We start from the raw sequence: 19,456 nt of genomic DNA on the forward strand, positions 1-19,456 counted from the left end.
ACCAGGGAAGGCTCGGCAACTGGCTGCGTTTTTCAGACGGCAGCTCATTTTCTGCACCTGTGCTATCTGCTTCAAGCAGGTGGCTCAGGCCACCAGGGTTTTAAAAACCATTTCCTGACATCTGTGGAGTTGGTAAGTATTTCCTGTTTTTGTTGTGTCTAGAGAAAACAGGAATTAACAACTTGGAAGTGCCCATCGAACACTCGTTGTAGGTGACCCCTGCCTGAATGGGCAGTTTTCAGAGTGGGACACTCAGTTTCTTAAAAATCTCCCTAATGATGTCTCTTAAGAGAAGCCACTGATGGAATAATCTGACCATCGACCTGAAAGGAGGAAGAGAAGTTCTATAAGAGGGTGGTGGCACCTAGCAGCGTGCAGAAACTAGCTAGAAACCCAACTGTAAACCCTAGAAACCCAACTGTAAACCCTCCTTAGCGGGAGGGACTGGTGGAGTGTGCAGGCTGTAAGCATCCTGCCTATGGCTCTGAGCTAACTGCACAGTTAACAGCGCATTTTAAAACGATAGTTACCCCCTCAGAGTTCTGCGGGAGGACAAAGGCCTGCACACCACAGTGAGTCAGGGTGGATCCACGGTGTTACTTGGTAGCCACTGACCTCAGGCAAGCTGTTCCCTTGTCCTCCGTGTCCCCCGAGTGTAGTGCGGGCAATGACTTAAGTCACGGCTGCAATAACCTCTATAGCCTCTGTGTAGCCCACTGACACCCATGGCTGCATCTGTCCTGTCTGCCCTGTGTCAGACTTTCCAGTAGTTGACGGGCGTTTGTGTTATTATCAAAGCCAATGTATTCATTACTGCAAGACTGAAACGTTTAAAGTATCTCACATGTTCCTTTTATGATGAAGAGAAAACCAACTTCAGGGCAAAATTAAAGCTATTCATTAAAGGTTAATAGCGCTGAGTTGAAATTCAGTTAACATCATTAGAAACTCTCACAATCCTACAAAGAAGTGACTATTTTTAAAGGCAAATAATAGTGCTTTACTTAGGGCGACAAACAATTATTAGCATATGACTCTGAAAACAAAACCCCAGAAAGGCACAATGAATGCTTATGCAAAGGAGCCCTGCAGATGTGGCACAGGTCCCTGAGGGCTATTTTTAGTTTTCTATTCCTGCCTTTTATTTCAGAGCCTGGCTGGCTTCCTTTGTAGCTTCCCCTTAGCTAATTCAGAGGGTTCTTCCTTATATAATGCCTTTGGAGCTCCGGGTAGAAAAGTCCCAGCTCTTAAAGGAAACCCAAGAATGCCGGCCGGCTCAGGAATTCTCCGCACTCTTGGCAACAGTGAAGTTCTTGGTTTAACTCCCTCACCTTGGTTTACTTTCTAGTTATTTAATACACAAGAACTACTGTGTGGATCTGAGATTACCGAGAGCCTTTTTCTGGTTTCTTTTTCATGACTAACAGGAGCGATTTGAAAATGAGCCCTGTTTTCAGTCGGTTTCTAGAAACACAGGTGATTTTAAAAATGAGAATCCAGGGAGTCTAAAGCGATTTAACCCTTTATCTATGAATCAGGTGACCTCAGCGGAGGAGCGTTCACTGTGCATACAACAGTTCAGAGAGATGGTATAATCAGTGTTGGTCCCTGACCCTACTGCTGAGTAGGTGGGACAAACCGGATGGAAACTCAAGAGAACGAAACTTGTTTTTATGGTTCTTTGGTTGCAAGTAAAGGAGGAGGAAATAAATAAATAGAGAAGGAAAGGAAGGAAGGAAAGGAAGAAGAAAGAAAAAGAAAGATAAGGAGGGACAGAGGAAGGAAGGAGGAAAGGAAAGGAAAATCCTGACTTCTACCAACTTCAACAAAAACATAAGTTATTGGTAGGCTGTGGGATGCCTCACAAAATGGAAAACCCACCCACTGAAAGGAGCTGGCTTGGAAAACCAGAGTTGCATGGAAGAGGGAGGGGCAGAGGGTGCCCATCCACACTACTCTGTATCCCGTCTTTCTGATACCCCTGGGAAGGTAGCCTCAAGTGGCCCATCCTAGGGCCCGGCTTCACTGCGACAAAGATTCTTCCTTGGGGTTAAACTCAGTTCGGGATGTGTGCAAAGCCACCGAGAGTTCTCTCTGCCAATTGAGAAAGAAGGGTGTGGAGGAAGGCTGAGTTAGGACGGGTTAACTTGATGCCTTCCCTAAGGAGAATGTCAGTGAATGATATAGGGGACCTAAGATGTGTCACTTAGCAATGGTGGTGACTGAAATTCAAAATTCAGGACAAGTATGAGTTTTTAAATTTGCCTTTACTGCAGTTTCTGACTTGATCCTGAAAACAGGTGGGAAAAGAGAGGCTAGAAAGTGTTCCTCAGTCCGTGTGTGTGTGTGTGTGTGTGTGTGTGTGTGTGAGTGTATGTGTGTGTGAGTGTATGTGTGTGTGTCTCTGTGTGTGTATGTGTGTGTCCATGTGTGTGGGGGAGTGTGTGAGAGTGGGTGTCTCGTGTGGATGGGGCCAGAGGCGCACCCGGGGGGAAGGGTAGCGGGGTCCCTGGGGGGTCCGGGGGGGGGCCGTGAGTGTGTGTGTCTGCATGTGTCTGTGTGTCTCCGTGTGTGTATGTGTGAGTGTGTGTGTATGTGTGTGTCCGTGTGTGTGTGTCCCCATGTATGTGTCCGTGTGTGTGAGTGTGTGTGTCCCCGTGTGTGTGTGTCTGTGTGTGTGTGTGTCTGTGTGTGTGTGTCTGTGTGTGTGTGTGTGTTCTTTCCCCTGAGTACATACTCAGCTGCCTCCCTATGCACTCTGTGGCTCTGTGTGTTTTTAAGTGAGGAGAGAAAATGAGCAGGCAGAACCGCATTTCCTGGGGAAGAACCCGGGTCAGGGCATCAGGCAAATCTTCCCCGACCATGTTGTTTACTGGCCAAGGCTCTGGAATGCTGAAACTATGGGACTCTCTTCTTGTGGAAGGGTTTATTTGTGGCTTTTGGAATGACACACCTTCGGTGTGATGGAGGGAACTCCGCTCATGCTGTGGGAAAAGTTTTTCCCTTGATGACTAGAAAACATGGGCTTGTTATTCTGAGAAAGGAGAGCACATCCTCATTCCACACAAACAATGTCACACAGACCTGGAGTCGGGCCAAGGTTTTCTATGAATAGAACACAGAGAGAAGAGCCCTGGACTCTCTTCCCATTTGCTAAGCAATCCTGGAAGCCGTAGCCCAGGAAAGGAAATGGTTTACCTGCCCCTAGGAGGTGTGGATGGAGATTCTCTGATGTCCTCCAGCACAATATTGGGCCAGACTCTTGGCTTAGCATAGCAGGAAGTCACATGTCAGGGGGATGCTGACACCTGTTATCAGAGATGCATCCCTTCTTCACAGGAGAGGCATTCTGTGACCTCAAAAGGATCCCTGAGACCATGATGGTACTGGCTCCTACATATGTTAGTGTTCTTTCCTATATATACATATGGTAGCGTTTAGTTTATAAATTAGGCATACTGAGAAACCAGCAACTAGTAATGATTAGTAAAATAGGATGGTTGTAACAAAGCATTGCGGTGCCGAACTCCTTCACTTTGGGGCCATTACTAAGTAAAATTAGGGTTGTTTAAATGTGACAGTCTGGCCACTGAGTGATTGCTGGGCAGGTAGCACACAGCAGGGATGATTTACATCCTGAACAGGACGGGGTTTTGGTGGTTTTACGTTTGGTCACAGCGCTTAGAATAACACACCCTTTAAAAGGTATGAATTGTTTCTTTCTGGAATTTTCCGTTTAATATTTTCAGGGCATGGATGGCTGTAAGTAAAGGGATGGGTAATAAAAGCGTAGGGAAGGAAGGGTGACTGTGCACAGGGCGGCCTTCTGGCTTGGGCTGCGCTGTGTTTTGTGGACATGAGCTTGGATTTATTGATTGCAAAGCAGGGAGACCCACATAACGACACAGCAGTTATGGCTGGCTGGCTGGCTAGGGAGGCGTTGTAAAGACACAGAAGGCTGGGTACAATATGTATATGACTGTGTGTGCGTGCGTGTGCGTGCGTGCATGCGTGCGTGCGTGCGTGCGCGTGCGCATGTGCATGTGCGTGTTGGAATGAATGGAACACATGGGTGGGAAGGTTGACACTGAAGGAACTCATCAGTCAAGACTCTCAGAGGCAGCCATTCACGAGCCTTGTGGTCCTTGGCGGGCTAGGGGACAGATGCCCCCAAGAGTCCTAGCTGCAGAACGAGGGGCTCATGGACAAGAGCACGGTGCTGTAAGAAGCAGAAGGATGGATGCAGATGGATGCAAGGGCCGTGCCTACAGCAGAGAGAAGCAGCTGCTGGGCAGGGGCGGGCCCTGTGTCAGGCGTGGGGTCTGAACTTGCCTCCCTGTGGCTAGGTAGGGTTTTTCTTCCTCTTTAGTCAGGAACCTCTGTCCAAGCCTAGCATTCATGCCTTCCGCGCTTCATTCGCCTGCGTTTCTGTTTCGTTTTTATTGGAGCTGGTACCGTGTTTGGGCCCAGTTTTACCCTCCGCCACTCCAAACTCAGCAAAGACTCGAGTTGTGCATGGGCTCTGTGATACTTACTCTTGCCAAGTTGACTAGATTCAGGACCACGCCTTTGGGGACATCGCTGAGAGATTGTGAGGACTGTATTAATGACTCGGGGAGACCTGTGCAAACCGTGGGCTGTAGCCTTTAATGACTCGGCCCCAGACTCAATAAAAAGGAGAAAGCAAGCTGAGCACCAATATTTAATCACTTTGCTCCCTGGCTGTGGATGCCACGTGACCAGCGGCCACAAGGTCCTGCTGTCATGATTTTCCTTCCGTGATGAACTGTACCCTTAACCTGTCAGCCGAAATGAATTCCTCTTTCTTGAAGTTACTTTCATTATGTATTATATCACAATGATAAGAAAAGCAGCAGACACTGTATCACAACATTAAGGAAAGTAACCAACAAAGGCTGCGTTCTGGCCAGAAAACCGAGAAATCGCATGTCCCCTAGACTCTTTCCTCCCCAATGGACTTGGGATTTGGCTTTCATTTCTCATTGGTTTCCAAGATTTACAATCTGATTTATTTATTTTGAGTTTGCAAGTCAAGTTCCTTCACACTCTCTTGTGGCTTTGCTGAGGGCTGCCTCTGTTGCGGGCCCTGGTACTGGCTCAACATTGAGCAAGTTTATACTAAAGCTGTCCTGTGCTTGGCAGAGTGTTGACACATCTCAGCCGCAGTCATGGGAGGCAGGGAGCACACTGCTGTGGGAAACATTGACAGGCCTTGCTGGAGAACCATCAGAAGCTGAAAGGTATGGCTATAGTCACACTATGCTGCCCTGCAGGCTCCCACATTCTGTGAAGAGGGCTCACACTTTCGCTGGATCATGGACTGCTGCTGGGACTCTGTCTACTGAAGACAATCTTTCTGTAGGGCTGCCTGCATGAAAACACTAAAGCCTAAAGTCCCAGTTTTCCTTGACCCAATTTAGAATGTTCTAGATGGTTCTCCCAATTTTAGAGCTTCCAGCAGGTTGCCCTTTGTGGAGAAAGAGCCATGGGGTAGCTTCTCCATCGTTCCTCTCCTCCCGATCCAAATGTGATACAAGGAGAGGACTATCTAGGGGTAAATCACTTGCATGTTCATTTCCGCTTCAAAGGGGGTGTGATAGGCAGCTCTCTAGTACTGCGATAAAATGCGTGAGACAATCAACTTAAGGAGAGAAAAATCAGCTTAAAGATAATCAACTTAAAGGTGTGCTTTGTCTGGTATGTGTGCATGCATCTTTGTGTGCAGTTTCTCAATGATTTCAGTCCCTATTGTCCTGGTCTCCATTTTATGACGACGGTGGTCTTGCATACCAGGTCAGGAGCACATAATGGAGGAAGCCTGTGTGTCTCAAGAGAGAGGGGACTGAGTTCTTAGTGTCCCCTTCCAGGGTGTACTCCTAGTGGCCCAACTTCCTCCTACCAAGCACCACATCTTAGAGATTTCACAACAACCTGGGAACCACATCTTTGGTTTGGGATCGAACCAAAGATGGGCTTTTGAGGGTTATTCAAGATCCAAACTAGAGTAGTTGGCATCCCAGGGAATGAGGGTTGTGACAATTACAACCTGGAGGGCTAATGGGGTTCAGGGTTCTTTGCAGAGAACACACTCCCCAGTGGAGCTGCAGGGGCTGCTCTAGCCTCATCCTTTGCAGCTTATTCTTCTCCCTACAGGGGGCACGTTTGTGCTTTTCCTCAGCTGGGGGAAGCCACCATGGCATTTTGTTTGTCTAGTGGTTGGGTTTTTCTTGTGCAATGATCATTAAGCCTCCAGAAAGGGTCCTTTGCCAACCCAAGCTCTAGATCTCTGGGGAGCAGGCCTCTTACTTAAGTTTGGAATAACTATAAAAGAGATAAAAATATTTCTGGGAAAAAAATATTAAGGCGGAAGCGAAATTGAGTATCTTGAATTTGAGGGGAAAAAATAAACTAAAAGGAAATTCCACAAGTAGCCATGAGAGCTCAAGGCCTTGTTTTTGCTTTGTTTTTTAATCAATCTGAAGAGAAAAAGAGGTCAAACGGAAATACCTTTCCACATTTAAAGGTAGTGCCTTCGATTGGGGGTGGACGACTGGCAACTTCATCGCTGTTTGCTTTTTAGGCACAACCAAGATATGTTTCTCAGGGTCACACCTCTCCTAACTCTTGCAATAGCTCACCACCATACCCATGGGCTTTGGGGAAACAATAGACAGGAACCAGACAAAAGACACCACAACTCCATCACCACTGAAGAAACCCTACGAGGAATCTCCAAGGTATCCAAGGGGCAAAAATGGAAACATTCTTTGTAAAGGGAATTTGAAGACCATGGAGCTGGTTTCAGGATTACCTTGAATTGTTATTTTTATGTTCCCATACTAAGCAGGAATGCAAGCTTAAAGACAGGGAGGCCATTGAGGAATTTGGTCTGTGTTTCACACATGTTGGAAGAGACATAAGTGTGTAGTTATGAACGAATAAATAAGTTAATGATCCTTGTTTTGACTGAACAGGCCTGCTCTTTTCCACAAGCTGCCTGCCAGTCGATTGATTGACTCACTATAGTTACTAACACCTTTTGTGAGCCAGACAAAGATATCAAAGATGTAAACTCACAATTCCAAAGACAGACACTGATGCAGAGAGGAAAATATATTGGGAATAGGGTACATATCTACCAGGGACTCGGGGAAGAGAGCCGAAGAAGAGTACTGAGATTTGAAGGGATCGGATAGGGAACCAAGGAAGTGGCATTGGGAACGAGAATAAAAGCATTGGGATTTGTAATATCAGGGCCCATGAGGGGTTTTAAGTAATTTTACATGACTAATGTATCCAGGAGGAAGAAAGATGGACTGCACAAAGTCTTTGGTACTATTACACAAAGGCTTTGTCTGTAGCAAACAATAGATGCTAAGGATGACATGGTGGTGATAATATAATAATAAAGAATGAAACAGAAAGAAACAAGTAGACTAGCTCTGAAGACTATAGTTGTGACTTTTATTAAAAACAAAACATTTTAAAGGTGCTTATGTGGTACAGTCACCAAGATTTTAAAGGTGCTTATGTGGTACAGTCACCAAGATTTTAAAGGTGCTTATGTGGTTCAGTCACCAAGATTTCAGTGAGCGATTGTGCGTGAGTCAAAAGAAGGGTGAAGCTCAGAAGGGTTTGGATTTTCAATGTGGGCACCAGGGAAGGTGTTTATGAAATGAAACAATAGTCTTTCTGTCTAAGACACAGTGAGTTCTCACGGACCATGTAGATGGAGATGTTGAGAAGCATAGCTTTGTTACTTGGGCGCAATACAGATTTGGATTGGAGACTGACCAGAAAAATCAATGCCTGTTGTTGAATAGTTTTATTTCCCCTTGTTTTTCTGGATGAAAACATTGATAGTCTAATGTGCATTCTTTGTTGTCTACCTAGAAGTTATTTCCCCCTTATCCTTTGCTAGTATACTCCAACTTTGCCTGAATAGGGATGCCCGAGTGAGATGGCCCTAGCTGTAGTCTAGATGAGTCTATCTGTATCACTCATGGTCATTCAGTCCTGCTTGTCAAAGCTGATCTGAAAAGGTCACATTATCCAAGTCTATCAAATGAATCACAAGGGCTATTTACCAAAAGTATGGTGGCAAGCAACCCTATGGAGAAAGACAAGATGTATTTTTCCATCAGATATAGTGATGTCTGGGAGGCAGAGAGGCCATCTTGTTCCAGCCTTAGGACAAAGGCAAAACACACAGAGAGGTAGGCAGAGCCCCCCAGACAAATGTAAACAATTGTAAAGAAAGGGAATGAGATAAGGCTAGCCAACACTCACAGGGATTCTCCTGCCTCAGCTGTGGTGGGATTCAAGGTATCTTCTACCACTTCTGCTTTAGGATGCCTTTAAAAAAAAAAAAATCTCCGTAGAAATGTGAAGTAAGTAAAATTAAAGAAAGAATTTTGAAGTATGTTTGACATCTACTATTAAGATAAAAATTGCTTTTGAAAACTGTTGATTTTCACCTGATGGAGTTTCAACAAAATAATGAGAGTGTTGGAAGAAGTTTGACCAAATGCTCCACAGAGAGATATATTGAATTTCTTCTTCCTAGCCTACTGTTTGAATGGAAGATCTTTGACACATATTTGTGCGGGCCCCGAACCCTGTCATTAACTTTATACTTAAAGTATTCAGCCTGGCGTTTAGTTCATAAACATCATGTTGCCAGGCCAGACTTTTTTGTGTTTGTTTTCTTTAAAACAGAAAATATTTATAACATAATAGCCAAGAACCAAACTTGCTGTTGTCAAACCACATTGTCACCAACATTTTTATAAAGTCTCCAGAGACAACAAAATTTTAATAGAAGAAAAACAAAAAGTTTGAATACAAAGTTACCCTCTGCAATTTAAAATGAGTTCCTATTTCATGTTTTTAGTAGACCTAAGCCTTAATGTGCTGTGGGTTTTTTGTTTTTTGTAGGAAAAATTGCAAACATGCTTGTTGTTGAATATTGAAGTCATAACAGACTTCTGTCAAAACAGCTAAGTATGATCAATTTTAAGTAATCCCTTTTGTTGCAAACACATATATTGATGAAATTTGGAAAGATTTAAAAAGGCAAACTAAGTATTTCTGCGAACAGACTTCATGAAACAAGGAGACATGTGATTACGGCGAGCAAATCTGAAGCCAGCACACGACGTGTGACCGTAGTAAACAAGGCTGAAGCCACGGGCATGCTGAGTGCTCGGTTAGAGCTAGAGGTTTGATCTGTAAGGAAAATCAGGACCAAAGCATTTGTTCGAGACAGAGCGAGAACCAGACTCACTTGGAATGAAAGGAGAGGGCAGACTTCTGCATGTGTGAAAGGAAGCTGAGATCTCGTCTTAGGTCGGGTTTCTATTGCTGTGAAAAGATACCATGATCACAGCAACTCTTATAAAAAAACAAACAAATCATTTACTTGGGTGGCTTACAGTTTAGAAGTTCACTCCAGTATCATCATAATGGGACGTGGCTGCATGCTGGCAGACATGGTGCTGGAGAAGTGGCCCAGAGTCCTGCATCTCTCAGGCAACAGGAAGTGGTCTGTAACACTGGGTGGTGTCTTTAGCGTATATGAGACCTCAAAGTCCGCCTCCACAGTGACACGCTTCCTCCAACAACAAGGCCACGCCTACTCCTGCAAGGCCACACCTCCTAATATGGCCACACCCTTTCTAGGCCATTTTCTTTCAAACCACTACAGCCTTCCAGGGATGATGGTTTGAGGAAGCTCTGGAATTAGAGGAAACCCGCCAACATTGTCCAACGAACTTAGCTGGCACTTGGTTACATGGCTGGATATGCAAGCTTTATGAAATATTCCTGTGCAAGCATCCTGTCCTGCCAGGAGCCAAGCAGAGTAGGTGGCACCTGATGGGGAAAACTGCAAATCCATTAATGGAGAATCTTATTCAGAGGAGGAAGACAATATGAAGACACAAATCCTCCAAATTTTCACTCAACAATATGGCTGAAGACCAGCATCCTAAAATACACGCTAAGAAAAACATGCAATAAAATCAATAATTGGAGCACAAATCTGCCAAAGATGAGATTTTTTTTATAGAAACAAAGGAATTTGAATAAACTTAAATATTTACACAGAAATAATATGTATCCAAACAGAAATGTGTTCAGAGCAAAGAATTATGAAAACAAACCAGTTTTTAAAAAAGCCAAAAACATAATTATATATTTTTAAAATAAAAATTCTAGCCTGGATACAGAGATAGAATTGTGTATTAGTAGATGGTTCTTGGAAAATCAGCAATAAAAAAGCAAAGGAAACAAATAAAAGCCTCAATGAGGAGGAAGAGGGTGTTGAAAACCCTGTCTTTCCTTGATTGACATTGAAGAGGGAAGATGAATACGAAAGAATCAAAGGCTAAAACAAAAAGATAGAGTCCCAGGTTGGAAATACACTTCAGGATGGTTCCAGTTCACAGCTTTAATCCCAACACTCAGGAGGCTGTGAGGTCCAGGCCAGCAAGTTCCAGGACAGTCAAGTCTGTTACACAGAGAAACCCTGTCTCAAAAACAAACAACAACAAGATAAATAAAAAGAAAAAGAAAAAAGGGTGAAGGCAAACCTACATTTAGAAACATCACAGTTAAAAGGCAGAATACTGCAGACAGACCAGACAATTATTTATAAAATAAAAATAATTGCATCAATGGAAAAGTTATTGATCTAGAATATTTACTGTTCTGGCTACAAATTTCTTACTGGGAACAGATTATGGCATTAGAAACAAATAATGGCCAGGTGTTGGTGGTGCATGACTTTAGTGCCAGCACTCTGTGAGTTCGAGGCCAGTGTGGTCTACAGAGCTAGTTCCAGGACAGGCTCCAAAGCAATACAGGAGAGATGGCTCAGCTGTTAAAGGCTATGCTCACAACCAAAAAATATAAGAAACAAATAATGTCATCATTGTAAAAGAAACAAAACAAAACAAACCATCTGTTTATAAGACCTTTTTGTTGTTGGAGACAGAGTTTCTCTATGTAGCCCTGACTGCCCTGCAATTTTTCTACCTAGAGCAGGCAACCTTAAATGTGAAGTCCTGCCTGCCTCTGCTTCCCAAGTGCTGTGATTAAAGTTGTGGTACACTACACACAGCTCTAAAGGACTTTTTATACCAAGACCCACTATCATTGAAGAATGAGGGAAAAATTGACATTTTCAGTCATCCAGGCTGAAGTAGTTTACTTTCCATAGATCCTCAGCAAAAGAACTGCCATGCTCTACTCCAACAAAAAGAAGAGAAAATGCATGGAAATAAAGACATAACTAAAATCACAAAACCAATTTTTTAAAAAGCTGATAAATGATAAAAAAAATTATCATGAAATGATCACTAATTGCATGCTTTGTGCAAAAGAACTTTCTCTTCCTCAGTGAAAAGCTACTCAAAAGACAAGTCTAATTGCCAACTAAAGTTATATCTTAAGGCCAAACAAAAGACTAAAAATTTAAGGATGAGGAAAAGATTTATGGCAAAGTTGAAGGGTAATTTGGATATGCATAATTTTTAAGATTTTATTTTCACAGGCATCTACTTATTTATATTTGTAAAAAAAGATAACCTGATAGACACAGATAATCTACTATAACGATAAAGTCAGAATAATTAGAACATCTCTTTCTTTAACCAATTATTTCTTTGAGTTTGGGCCTATAAATTTTGTTCTTTTAGGCCATTATGAAATATAATATAAGTTGCTGTAAACTATAGTCATCCCAGAGCACTGTAGAACACTAGGGTTTATTCCTCCCATCTAGATGAATTTCATGGGCTTTGTATTTTTTAAAAATTTAATGTGATCATGAAAGTACTTCTGCATTTTTTCTCTATATCATTAGTTGATGGGAGATGTCATTCTGTAAACATGTTTCTCTTATTGGTTAATGAATAAAGCACTGTTGGCCAATAGGAAAGCAAGATAGAAGGGACTAGGAGGATTCTGGGAGATGTAGTAGGAGATTCAAGATGTAGAGACTTGAGAGAGAAGAGGTCTGGACCCTCTCTCCAGTAAGGTAAGACCATGTGGAAACACTTAGATAGATAGAAATGGGTGACTATTTAATACAGAGCTAGTCAGTAAGAAACACTAGTAACAGGCCAACAGCTTTGTATCTAATACGGCGTCTCTGTGTGTTATTTGGGGCTGATGTGGCTCTGGGACCAGGCTGGTGGGAAAACTGCTCATAACAAGATGGCACCTACAATATGGGTCCTAAGAACTTCCAGTTAAAACTTAACAAAAGCTTAACAAAGGATTTTAAAAACAAAATAACAGAGACAAACAACAATAACAGAGATAGCAGCATTTTTCTTGGTTGGACTCTGTTTTGCTAGAGACAAGCAGAGGTTTGCAAGGCTCCTTTAAGGGAGGTTTTCTGACTCCCTTAAAGCAGTAAACCTGCTAACAACTTAATAGTGTATACAAGAGCTGGCAATGGCAGTGACCACATATTCATGCCGGCAGCATGCTGCTGGGTGGCAGCGTAGACCAAGGCAGTGAGCACAGCTGTCAGTGATAGTGGTAATTGTACCCGACATCTTGGATAGACCAAAGCTAATACAGCTGTGACATATACGGCTTGAGAGAGAGAGAGAGAGAGAGAGAGAGAGAGAGAGAGAGAGAGAGAGAGAGAGAGAGAGAGCATGATAAAGTGGTTAAAAAATTAGTAAGAAAGAGAGTAGCTGGGTGTGGTGGCACACGCCTTTAATTCCAGCACTGGGGAGGCAGAGGCAAACAAATCTCTGTGATTTCAAAGCGAACCTGGTATACAGACTTAATTCCAGGACAGGCAAAAATTACACAGAGAAACCCTGTCTGGGTACTGTATGCTATTGAGTTGTCTTTGAATCGCTCAATTGCTAAGGTAAGAACAACTGCTATAATACACTTAATTATCAATGCTGCTGAATTAATACAATTTATATTCTTAAAAATGCCTTGACTTCAAAATTTAAGTCTAAGGACAAGTTACAGGGCAAAAGAATTTCTATTTTGGTTTCCACAGAAAATGAAAAGCTGTGGATTCCTTCCATACTAATGTGGTTTGATCAAGCAAGACCCCCCTGAAGCAGTGTCCAAGGTGATTCAACATTCAAAACAGCTTGAAGAAGCCAGCCTTACAGACCACTACAGCCAGGATTTCTGTGTCTTCTTAGGATTCCCTCATGACAGTGTCCCCTACCAACAGCAAGCAGTTTGGAAAGAACAGCACCCAAATTCCCAAATATTGTTTATAAATGTTTGTTTTCATTTAAATGGGGTTGGTTATAAATGGTTAATGACCACAACCAATCTCTGTTTTAAAGGTAAAAAGGGGATTATGGTATAGAAATGAATCCTTTGTTTTGGAATGGATTCTCATTTATTGGTATAATTTAAGATCAATTTTGTGATATATATATTTCTCCTCTTTTTGTCTATGTATTGTGTTTATATAGCTTATTTTAAAATGTAATGTATAATTAAGTACAAATTATAGATAGTTACCTATAATAGTAAAAACTTAAGTTAGTTAAGTTTTACCTATAATAGTCAAAACTTATAGTTAAGTTAGTTAGGTCTTCTAGATATAGAGATATATTTCAAATGGATAGGCATTCTACAAACCTTTCAAAGACCTATAGAATATGGTATTTAAAATGGTTTAGGGTTTTTCTTAACAGTGAGGCACAACTGCTCCTGGCAACACCACCTACATCAGAAAGGAAGATGGACATCGAAGAAATTCATTATGGAGTTTGCCTCCAATATGGCAAGACTAGCCATTTGGACAGGATACTGCTCTTGTCTGGACTGTTTGACTTTGTGCTGTATAAACTGGACATGCAGGACCCACAGGAAAGTGACTGCTGATACAAGATGGACATTGCTACAGAGTTCCTGCTTCATGGAAGAGTCTGCCAGACATTCTGCAGGACACAGAGAAAAGTGACTGACAAACTGCCAATACAGATGGACAGTTTAAAGTTTCCTGCTTTGCTGAGGAGTCTGCCAGACACACTATGGCCTATGGGCTGAAGATAGGCTGTGGGACCAGGCTGGTGGGAAAACTGCTTGTAACAATTAGTAATAGTTATCTCCATAAAACTATACATTCTTTGGCTCAACATAGAAAGATAAACCACTTACTTATAGAGGAATGCAGACACACTATCAAAATGGTCATTGTATTAATTTTTAATGAGCTGCTACCAGTGACTAAAATTTTGAAGACTAAGCAGTAGCTTTACTGGTCCCAGAGTTTTGTGGGTACACAATCATACACTGAAGAGAGTATCTAACATTTGAAATATAGGTATCAGGGAAAGCATAATTCTTATCTAAAAACAAATAATTAGTTGGCTTGATGGTTTGTCTTGAAATGTGTGTTCTTCTGATGTGGATCCCAAGAAAAAGGCTTACACTTAGGTATTATCTAGGGGTGAGATTGTAGGAGGAGGGGGTAACATATACTATGAGTTAGATACTCAGCCAGTATATGTCTAACCTCCTGTGAAATGAGTTTATCTCCCATCCAATCCACTTATTTTCTATTATCCAGTACTGACACCAACATTTGGTCCAATCGGCTCTGGCAACATTAGCTTTTATTCAGTAGCAATACCAAATGTTACAGCAAGCTGAACAGATAAATGTCATCAAAATCCTCTTTCAAGAACACAATACAATGACAGGCCTCTGAGACATTTCTAGCCTGCCCCACATCGGGCACACTATTGCCTGTACTAATTTCTCCCACTAGCTCAGATGTAGCTGTAATCACATCTGTAAGGGGGTGGGCAATAAGACGTTGTAAACAGGAATAACTGTAGGAAAAAAAAACCTTCATCTAACTCCAGCATTTCCCATAGGGAAGACCCAGTCAGGGCAAAAAGAATGATACCCCAAAAGGACAGCACTCCAGAAGAATGGCACGCCAAAAGGGTAGCAGCCTGTAGCTTGAAGGTAGTGGCACCCAGGGATTAGGAGAGGGAACTCCCTCTGCATAGAGGAGGAAAGGGTTGTTCACTCCTTTAGGAGGAAAGAGGGTGTCCTTCATCCCCCTCAGTGACAACAGGTACTTCTCATCTCTAGTCCCCTTACTAATCTCCATCTCTCTCTCCCTCTCTCTCTTACAAAAGGCATATTAAGTTGATATTTCCACTGCTAGAAATTTTCCAGTCAACTCACCAGTACTAATAGAGTTCTTCCCTTCCTGCTAGATGGGATCTCCCCATGTAGCCCGACTTGCCTTCAACTCATGATGATCCTGCCCCCTCCATCCCCCCATGACACCAAGCCTAGCTAAAGGTCAGTATCTTTCTTTCTTTTTTTTTTTTTTTTTTTTTTTTGGTGGTTCTGTAATTTGAACCCAGGACTTTACCCATTCAAGGCAAACATTCTGCCACTGACTGCCTCCCTGGCCCCTTCATGCTGTTTTAACTGAAGGATCTTTACTTTTCTTCTTTGTTTGTTTTTTTGTTTTTTCTTGTTTGCTTATTTGTTTTGTTTTGTTTTCTGAGACAGGGATTCTCTGTGCTGTCCTGGCTGTCCTGAAACTTGCTCTGTAGACCAGGCTGCACTCAAACTCAAAGATCCACCTGCCTCTGCCTCCCAGGTTCTGGGATTGAAGGTGTGCGCCACCTCTGCCCAGCAGAGGCTCTTTTCCTATGTCTTTATCTGTTCTTACCTTATGAAATCTCAAATGTATACATTAGTATGTGAATATATGTACTTACATATTTACAAGTATATCCACATGTGCAGTGCGTATGTAGGCAAATAAATATATAATTTTTAGCTCTCTGTGGATTTCGATGGTATAAATAGCTCACCATGAAAAATCTCAAATTTAAAATCCAATTTTGCTGAACTTGGATTTGGGTAGAGACATGTCTTTGGCTCTCATGAGCTAAGGGAAGCTGCCTCCAACTCTGTCATTCATATTCTTATACATATCTGCATACACATATTTATCAAGCATATCTAATAGTTTTTGTTGGAAGAATCTGGCAATGCATAGCTAATTATTTTTCCAACATTTGATGCCCATTAAAAAACATCTTTTATCTCTGAGCTAGAACAATCAAAGACAGCATTGTTTAAGTAAGGCCTCCCTTACTTCCAACCTTCAAAATATGAGAGATTATTATGTAGTTTCTATGTTAAAATATGTTAGATTTAAGTGTCTTTTTTATCAGTAGGAATCATTTTATTGACTTAAAAACATTAGACCAGTTGTGTTTGTTTTTATCCTAGTTATGTGACTTCTTAAAATATAGCATAGAGAAAAACCTGAGGGCTGGAGAGATGGTTCAGAGGTTAAGAGCTCTTGCAGACGACCTGAGTTTGGCTCCAGGGACCCACTTCAGGTGGCTCACAATTGCCTGTTACTTCACCTCCAGGGTTCCCACACTTTGTTCTCCAAGGATACACACACACACACACACACACACACACACACACACACAGAGACAGACAGACACACACACACACACACACACACACACACACACAATCTTGCTGGGCCCAGAACCTCTCAACACCTAAAGGGTTGGACAAGCATACCTTGGGGGTTTCCTTCAGTATAAATACAAGTTTAAAGTTTTCCTAAGGAGTTCACAAAAATTGAATTGGAACTTAAATTCTGGTTAAACCAAGGATTACATTTCAGACAAATGATTATTACATTTCCTTTTGTTAGGTCTCTTACTCTGGAGAAGAGATAATTGGATTGGTCATTCAGGCATGGACATGCTTTGATTCTGTAAGTATCACAATTCCCACCAGGAAACTGGATATAAATAAATGGTGCGTCTATGTATTCGAATGTATCATTAAGCCAGGCACCCGTATTCAAACAATTAGCTTTGTAAATAGAAGGCTAAACCAAAGCCCAACGCTTAAGGGGATCTTTCCCCTGTAGACATGCACCATGCTCCGGGACTTCAGATGACATGCACTTATGGTTTGGACTGTTGACAAGGCTGGTGATGACAGCCTGTTCCCAAAGCCTCCCTGTCCCCGTCGCTTAGAGCAGAGATCCTACCCTTGCCCCCACGTGCCATGGCACCAAGGGTGTCACAGTGAGTTACAGGCACTCTGAGACAAAGAGCTCTTGACCTTTGCTACTGCTCTAACTGGCAGCCTCATCCATCCCCATGCTGGGCTGTACAAGCAGAGTTACTCCCTTTGTGTGCCTCGGGAGGGCTGAGAGCTCTTGTACAAGGTCACCAGGTCCAACTGAGTTCCAAGTATGTCCACCCTTTGAAGCCGAGGCCTCCTATTGCTATGGACATCCACAAAGCCCACACTCAAGAGGCAAACAATTGGGCCAGAAACTAAAATGCCCCTCTCCAGACCTCATAGTGACGCAAGTAAATTTATGGTTTGTGTTGGGCAGCATTCGTAGCTACCCTTACCTACATGGAGCTGGTGGACCACAGGCTGTGCGTGCCTGCAGGGGTCTTTGTAGCCAGACTGACCTCTCAGAGCTATGCTGCATGGGAGGCCCCACCCCTGGCCGCCTCCACACACACACACACACACACACACACACACACACACACACACATGCACACACGCACGCACACACACACACATGCACACGCGCACACACGTGCACATACACACACACACACACACACACAGGCACAGAAGTCAAATACAGTCTCTACATGTACACTGTGGTACACATGCTCACGCACGCACGTGTGCGCGCGCACACACACACATGCACATGCGCACACACACACACAGAGGCACAGAAATCAAATGCAATCATTTCTTAACAACTTAAAGCATCTGTTAATGTTCCATTTGCTTTCTGCATCACACCTTTTCCTTACACGGTCTCAAACACCGTTTTACCTTCCTCCCTGTCCTCATCAGCTCCAGCATGGTATCAAAAACAGTTGTCCCGGACATCCCAATTCTCAGCCTCTTAGAGCCACGGAACATAGTACACATATATGTTTCATATTTAAAAAAAAAAATAATGAAAGCTAATGACTGAATTAATTTAATCTAAGTATTGTTTCCAAAACTCGGTTCAAGGCATAGTTACAAATGTAAACATTATAAGCAGTGTAACAGGAAGGAAGTCCTTAGCCAAAGTGTACTTTTAATTTATGGACCTGTAGCCCTGGCTTTAACTTAAGCTTCACTAGAAGGCTCTTTTTCAAGCAACCAAAGGAAAGATAGCTTCCTTCTACCCATTTTGTACCTAGGATGCCTTAGGTCTGATTGTAGGGAGAGAGGCTTTTTCCATTGAGAAGGATTTTCACATATGTGGACTGCATCTCTTGCCAAATTTTTACCACCGTCTGAAGCAATTCACACGGAGAAATTGCAAGCCAGGCTTCCAGAAAACTGCCCTGCTCCCTTCCAGCTTAGATTTGGGCCTGGGGTGATGAACGGCCCAGCTACGTTCAGAGAGCCACTCAATGGGACATTGCTCTGCAGGTCCTCTCTTCCTTGTGAGACCCCTGTCTTGCTGCCAATCTCGCAGAGGACACTGTGAAGACCACCACCTTACAGAGCCCCCACCCCTCCCAACACCTAGCACACGGTAGGGATATAGTAACGAGTGTGTTAATTTTATGTGGAGGTCTGTTCCCCAGTGCTCCCCTTTTGCCGGGTCCTGGTGATCCAGCTCTGCTTTAATCAGGCGTGTGTAGCCAGTGCCGTTACTTGCCTCGCCAGCTTACTGGCACAATAAGCAGAATTTTTGAACGACTGACTCTCCTAAGCTTACATGCCGTGATGTCCAACTGAACTTGCCGCTGTCCGATATGTTAAAGGGGAGGAGTAGGATGAGTGACAGCTAGAGACGCTGCCAGCCTGTCCCTGCGGGCACAGGTCCTGCAGGACACGTTGGGCACTGTCAGCTCTTGGTTGCGAATGGAAACCGAGGGAAGAGGAGGGCAGAGCAGGCCTAAGAGTGATCCTCTTGCTGTAGGAAACAGACGCTGAAAGTTTTGCTAATGTGAGCATTCAGCCAAAACTTTCACTGCTGAGAAATCACCCTGAAGGGTGAGCACAGGCTAAAGCTGCATTGCAGTGTCAGACCGGTGGAGCTCTGCGCAGTGTGCATGGGACTGTTCACATTTGGAGCTGTCCCTGATGGTAGGGTCTAGCTTTGTGTGGGTGCTGACAATTGAGATGTGGCTAGCTTGGAGCAAGGAAGAGGGGGGGGGGAGGAGGGAGAGGAAAGAAGGGAAGGAGGGAGGGAGGGAAAAAGAAGGGAAGAAGAAAGAAAAAGGGAACTTGACTATCATTTAGTCTTAGTCGAGTTAAATTTAAATAATCGTGGTTAGCTGATGGCTGCCGTCTTGGACAGCAGAATTCTGGATGGTCATTGGCTCACATGAAATAGCGTATTGATAAACAGAGGGGATCTATAAAAAGCTGTGATGGTTTCCTGAAT

Source organism: Phodopus roborovskii, unplaced genomic scaffold (genome assembly GCF_943737965.1).
Source record: "Phodopus roborovskii unplaced genomic scaffold, PHOROB, whole genome shotgun sequence".
Lineage (NCBI taxonomy): Eukaryota > Metazoa > Chordata > Mammalia > Rodentia > Cricetidae > Phodopus > Phodopus roborovskii.